Source organism: Sapajus apella, unplaced genomic scaffold (assembly GCF_009761245.1).
Source record: "Sapajus apella isolate SASKATOON/1434 unplaced genomic scaffold, GSC_monkey_1.0 scaffold43, whole genome shotgun sequence".
NCBI lineage: Eukaryota > Metazoa > Chordata > Mammalia > Primates > Cebidae > Sapajus > Sapajus apella.
This window is the reverse complement of record NW_022436983.1, coordinates 629,837-636,908: the sequence shown is the minus strand read 5'-3', so window position 1 is coordinate 636,908 and position 7,072 is coordinate 629,837.

Genomic DNA, 7,072 nt, shown 5'->3' with positions numbered 1-7,072 from the left:
CCTCCCTGGTTCATGCGATTCTCCTGCCTCAGCCTCCCAAGTAGCTGGGATTACAGGCACCCAACACCACTCTCGTCTAATTTTTTGTATTTTTAGTAGAGACTGGGTTTCACTGTGTTGGCCAGGCTGGTGTCAAACCCCTGACCTTGTGATCTGCTTGCCTCGGCCTCTCAAAGTGCTGTGATTACAGGCATTTGAGCCACCACACCCAGCTTTTTTTTTTTTTTTTTTTTTTTTGACAGGGTCTCATTCTGTCACCAGGCTGGAGTACAAAGGCTTTTTTTCAGCTCGCTGCAATCACTGCCTCCTGGATTCACACACTCCTGGATTCTCCTGCCTCAGCCTCCCAAGTAGCTGGTACTACAGACACGTGCCACCATGCCTGGCTAATTTTTGTATTTTTAGTACAGATGGGGTTTCACCATGTTAGCCAGGATGATCTCGATCTCTTGATCTTGTGATCCACCCGCCTCGGCTTCCTAAAGTTCTGGGATTACAGGCATGAGCCACTGCGCCTGGCCCGGATCCTTACGTTTTATTTGGGCTGTTGGTACAGTCTCCTGATCATCCTTTGTTTCCTTTAATTGTCCAGTCCATACAGTGCTCTTGCTGGCTGCTCCGGCCCAGGACTTCAAAGCTGTAGGGGGTCATGCGCGGTGGCTCAGGCCTGTAATCCCAGCACTTTGGGAGGCAGAGGCAGGCGGATCATTTCAGGTCAGGAGTTCGAGGCCAGCCTGGCCAACATGGTGAAACTCTGTCTCTACTAAAAATACAGAAAAAAGAATTAGCTGGGTATAGTGGCTTGCGCCTGTAATCCCAGCTACTTGGGAGGCTGAGGCAGGAGAACTGCTTGTACCCATGAGGCAGTGGTTGCAGTGAACCGAGATTGCGCCACTGCATTCCAGCCTGGGTGACAGAGCAAGACTGTCTCAAAAACAAAACAAACAAACATAATGATAAAAGAGTCATTTCATCAAGAAGATAAAGACATTTCTATTTTGAAATACATTAAAAAATTTTTTTTAAATAAAGATGGGGTTTCTCCATGATGGCCAGGCTGGTCTTGAACTCCTGACCTCAGGTCATCCACCCACCTCAGCCTCCCAAAGTGCTAGGATTGCAGACATGAGCTACCACACCCAGCCTTGAAATACATTTTTATTGATATTTTGATACCTGCCATTTCTTTGTGTTGGAAACATTACAATTCTTCTTTTCCAGCTATTTGGAAGAGTGTGTGTGTGTGTGTGTGTGTGTGTGTGTGTGTGTGCACCTCTGTGTGTGTGTCTGTGTGTTTGTATTTACTTATTTTAGAGACAGGGTCTCGCTGTGTTGGCCAGGCTGGAGTGCAGGTGTAATTACAACTCACTGCAGTCTCCAACTCCTGGGCTCAAGGGACTCTCCTGCCTCTGCCTCCCAAGTAGCTAGGGCTACAGGCACATGCCACCATGCTGGGATAACTTTAAAAAAAAATTTGTGGGCCGGGCGCGGTGGCTCAAGCCTGTAATCCCAGCACTGTGGGAGGCTGAGGCGGGTGGATCACGAGGTCAAGAGATCGAGACCATCCTGGTCAACATGGTGAAACCCCGTCTCTACTAAAAATACAAAAAATTAGCTGGGCATGGTGGCGCATGCCTGTAATCCCAGCTACTCAGGAGGCTGGGGCAGGAGAATTGCCTGAACCCGGGAGGTGGAGGTTGCGGTGAGCCGAGATCGCGCCATTGCACTCCAGCCTGGGTAACAAGAGCGAAACTCCATCTCAAAAAAAAAAAAATTTGTGGAGACAGGGTCTCACTCTGTTGCCCAGGCTGGCCTTGAACATCTGGCCTCAAACAATCCTCAGCCTCCCAAAGTGATGGGATTATAGGAATAAACTTATTTTTTATTGATATGTTGACACCTGTCTTTTCTTTGTGTTGGAAACATTACAATTTTTTGAATTCCAAATGTGGGCCAGGCAAGTGGCACTTACCTGTAATCCCAGCACTTTGAGAGACTGAAACAGGAAGATCGCTTGAGCCCAAGAGTTTGAGGCCGGCATGGGCAATGTGGTGAAACCCTATCTCTACAAAAAATAAAAAATTAACTGGGTATGGTGGTGCACACCTATGGTCACAGCTACTCAGAATGCTAAGGTGACAGGATTGCTTGAGCCCAGGAAGTTGAGGCTGCAGTGAGCCATGATCAAGCCCCTACACTTCAGCCTGGATAACAGAGTGAGATCCTATTTCCCTCCGAAAAGAAAAAAAATTTCAAATGTGTATCCATTTAGTAACAGGGCTTCAAAATCTAAGAAGTAAAAACTGGTAACTGAAAGAACTACTGAAATTCACAATTATAGTTGGGGATTTCAACACTCCTCTCAGAGTAATTGATAAAACAGGTAGAGAGAAAACCAGTAAAGGCACAGAAGACTTGAACAACCTTATCAATAAACTTAATTTAACTGACCCTTCTTGAATCTTACAGCCCACGTCAGGTATTCTAGTCATCTTTTGAAGGGCTTGTAAAATAGTCACGAAAGGTAGGCCATCTGTTGGGCCATAAAGCAAGTCTCAGTACCTTTAAAGGAACTGAAATCATGCAGTGTATGTTCTTTGACCACACAGAATTAAATTAAAAATCAACAACAGAAAGATAGCCAGAAACTGGCCAGGTACGGTGGTTCATGGGAGGCTGAGGCGGGTGGATCACTCGAGGTCAGGAGTTTGAGACCAGCCTGGCCAACGTGGCGAAGCTGGGTTTCTACTAAAAATACAAAAAGTAGCCGGGTGTGGTGGCAGCACCTGGAATCCCAGATACTCATGAGGTTGAGGCAGGAGAATCGCTTGAACCCGGGAGGCAGAGGTTGCAGTGAGCGGAGATCATGCCATTGCACTCCAGCCTGGGTGACAAGAGCAAAACTCTGTCTCAAAAACAAACAAACAAACAAACAAACAAACAAACAAAATTAGCCAGGTGTGGTGGTGCACACCTGTAATCCCAGTTACTCTGGAGGCTGAGGCAGGAGAACTGCTTGAACCTGGGAGGTGGAGGTTGCAGTGAGCTGAGATCACACCATTGCACTCTAGCCTGGGCAACAAAAGTGAAATTCCATCTAAAAAAAAAAAAGAAAAAAGGAAAGACAGCCAGAAACTCCTCAGATTCTTGGAAATTAAACTTTTTTTTTTTTTTTTTGAGATGGAGTCTCACTCTGTCGCCAGGATGGAGTGTAGTGGCTGGATCTCAGCTCATTACAATCTCTGACTCCCTGGTTCAAGTGATTCTCCTGCCTCAGCCCCCAGAGTAGCTGGGATTACAGGCACGTGCCACCATGTCCAGCTAATTTTGTATTTTAAGTAGAGACAGGGTTTCATTATGTTGGCCAGGATGGTCTCCATCTCCTGACCTCGTGATCCGCCCACCTCGGCCTCCCAAAGTGCTGGATTACAGGCATGAGCCACTGCACCCGGCCTTTTTTTTGTTTGTTTTTTTTTTTGTTTTTGAGACAGAGTTTCACTCTGTTGTCCAGGCTGGAGTGCAATGGTGCAATCTCAGCTCACTGCAACCTCCGCCTCTAGGGTTTAAGCAATTCTCTTGCCTTAGCCTCCAGAGTAGCTGGGATTACAGGCGCGCACCACCACTCCCGGCTAATTTTTGTATTTTTGGTAGAGACAGGGTTTTGCCATGTTGGTCTGGCTGGTCTCAAACTCCTAACCTCCGGTGATCTGCCTGCCTCGGCCTCCCAAAGTGCTGGGACTGCACCTGTCCTGAAATTAAACAAATTAAACAATGACTTATAAACAACTCATGACTCAAAGATGAAATCTCAAGGAAAACTAAAAAATGTTATGAACTAAATGGAAATGAAAATATAACATATCAAGATTTGTGGGATACAGCTAAAGCAATGCATTAGAGTTTTAAAGGATTATGTTAGAAAAGTAACATCTAAAAGCAATTATTGGCTGATGTGGTGGTTCACACCTGTAATCCCAGCACTTTGGGAAGCCAAGGTGGGTGGATCACCTGAGGTTGGGAGTTTGAAACCAGCCTGGCCAACATGATGAAACCCTGTCTGTACTAAAACCCCGTGTAGCAAAAATTAGCTGGGCGTGGTGGTGCACACCTGTAACCCCAGCTACTCAGGAGTCTGAGGCAGGAGAATCACTTGAACCAGGGAGGTGGAGGTTGCAGTGAGCCAAGATTGTACCAATGTACTCAAGCCTGGGTGACAGAGCAAGACTCTGTCTCAAATAAATAAATACAACTATTTTATTTATTAAATAAAAGCAATTATCTGGCTGGGCATGGTGGCTCATGCCTGTAATCCAAGTACTTTGCGAGGTCAAGGTGGGTGGATCACTTGAGGTCAGGAGTTTGAGACCAGCCTGGACAACATGGCAAAACCCCTGTAATCCCAATTACTCAGGAGGCTGAGGCAGGAGAATCGCTTGGACCCAGGAAGCGGAGGTTGTGGTGAGCTGAGATCGCCCCATTGCACTCCAGCCTGGGCGACAGAGTGTGATTCTGTTTCAAAAAAATAAAAATAAAAAAGCAATTATCTAAACTTCCACTTAAGAAGCTAGAAAAGATGAGCCAGTTAAATCCAAAATATGTCAAGGGAAGGAAATAAAAAGAACAGAAATCTGGAAAACAGAAAATAAATAGAGGAAATACTTGAAACCAAAAGTTGATTTGTTTAAATCATCAATAAAATTGATCAACTAAGCTTCACTACTAAAAGAAAAAGAAATGTTACCAGTCATTAATATTGGGGATGAAAGAGGGGAATCACTCTTGATGCTACAGACATTAAATGAGTCACAGTTTGGCAGGGTATGGTGGCTCACACCTGTAATCCCAAAACTTTGGGAGAGTAAGGCGAGCAGATCACTTGAGGTCAGAGGTTCAAGACCAGCCTGGCCAATGTGGTGAAACTCCATCTCTACAAAAATTAGGCAGGCATGATGGCAGATGCCTGTAATCCCAGCTACTTGAGAGGCTGAGGCAGGAGAATCCTTTGAACCTGGGAGGTGGAGGCTGCAGTGAGCCAAGATTGTGCCACTGCACTCTAGCCTGCGCCACTAAGGGAGACTCTGTCTCAAAAAAAAGAAAAGAAAAGAAAAGAAAGAAATGCAAAGATCCTTGTATACATTATTCATGAAATGCAACATTATACAGCAACGAGCATGAACAAATTCCTGCTACACGCCATAGCACTGATGTGGATGGTTGTTCCCTTCAGGCAGAAGAGGTCCCCATATTTGGGAGAAGCAAGAGGAGCCCTTTTGGGGTACTGGTGATGTTGTCTTCCTTGATCTGGGGAAGGGTTAATGGGTGCATTCATTGTATGATAATTCATTAAGCCATATAATGACAATTTGTGCATTTTTTTCTGCTTGTGAACTTTATGAATACTGAGATTGTTTCTGTACTGTGTGGTATCGTAGGTAAGATAGTAGTGCCCAGCATAGGGCCTGGTATACATAAGATGCTCAATAAATGCCTGTTTGGCCTTTGAGAATGCTAATCATGAATTGGGTGTAATGGTGCTACCATCTACCGAGCGCTCCCTGTGCACCAGGCCCTGCTCTCGGTGTGTACATGGCGACTCATCTAATCCTTATACAAACCTTACAAGGTAAATACTATGCCCCATTTTCAGATAAGAAAACTGAAGTGCAGAGGGGACAAGGAACTCACCTGAGGCCACACAGCCAGGAGGTGCCTGGAGGTGGGTTCGAGCTGCAGGACTCCAGACCTCTTGGTTTATAACATTTGTATTCAACCAGTTAGCCACCTCATGACCAGTTAGGAACCCCCTCCAGGTCATTCCTGCTGACACTGAATCTAACTTGAGTTATCGTCCTCCTGGGAAAAAAGGTAGTTCTGCTCTCTGAGTGATCCTCATGGTCACGATGAACCAATGGTCGTTTCACCCAAATCTCCCTTGCCTGGTGGGCGTTTGGTTGGAAAGCAGTTCTTTCTCTGGGAGCCTGTTTGCCAGCAGTGAGGAAGCGACTCGGGCACTGTCCTGGGGTCTGGCCTCTGCAGGGTGGGGCCGGGGGCTGGTGTGTTGGCCACACTCACACACTGGTGCAGAGTATCTCCAGCACATCAGAGCGCTTTGGCTCTCCTAACAGCAATTACTTGATACATAAAACCAACATCGTTTTTCTTCAAGGCCCTTTAGAAACATATAATTATACCTCGGCTTTTTATTATCATAAGGAAAAACAGAATTACTCTTGACTGTGTGGGTTTTTGTCATAATCACAGAGTTGTTAAAAATCGGAGTGAGGGAACGTTTATTGTGATTTGTAGCAAGACCTCCCTGCGAGATGGACGCAGGTAGGAGCCTGGGTGGGGCACAGAATCCCATGCTTGGGAATTTGCTTGGCCCCTAGGTGGAGCCAGAGGGCCACAGACCAAGAGACCAAGCGCCTTGTGGCTGACGGGAAGCAACACAGAATTTCACAGGCCTTGTCACCTTGAAGATCTCCTCCCACTAACCCCATTAATTTTCAGGCATCGGGCATGGCTATAATTCTGGATACAAAGTCTGACCTACTTAAAGTCAAAGAGATGATTTCTAAATGCTGCTTTTGGGAAATGAATCTATGTCTACTCTAAACATAGAGCTGTTTTTCTTCTCCGGGAAATGACCCATTTATTTTTGACTTTCCCTCTTGGATTATGGGTCCTGCTTTCAAATGGATCATTTATGAGTTTTAGGTTTCTTTGGAGTGGTTCATTCTAGGGTCAGAGCACTTGACTTCAAAGGCTAAGTTAGGCCTGGCATGGTGACTCACGCCTGTAATCCCAGCATTTGGGAGGCCAACGCAGGAGGATCACTTGAGTCCAGGAGTTTGAGGCCTGCTTGGGTAACATACTGAGGCCTTGTCTCTACTAAAAATCAAAAGAATTAGCTGGGAGTGGTGGTACATCCCTGTAGTTTCAGCTACTTAGGAGGCTCAGGTGGGAGAACCTCTTTTGTCCAGGAGGGTGAGGTTGCAGTGATCTGTGATCATGCCACTGTACTCCAGCCTGGGTGACAGAGCAAGACATTGTCCAAAAAAAAAAAAAAAAA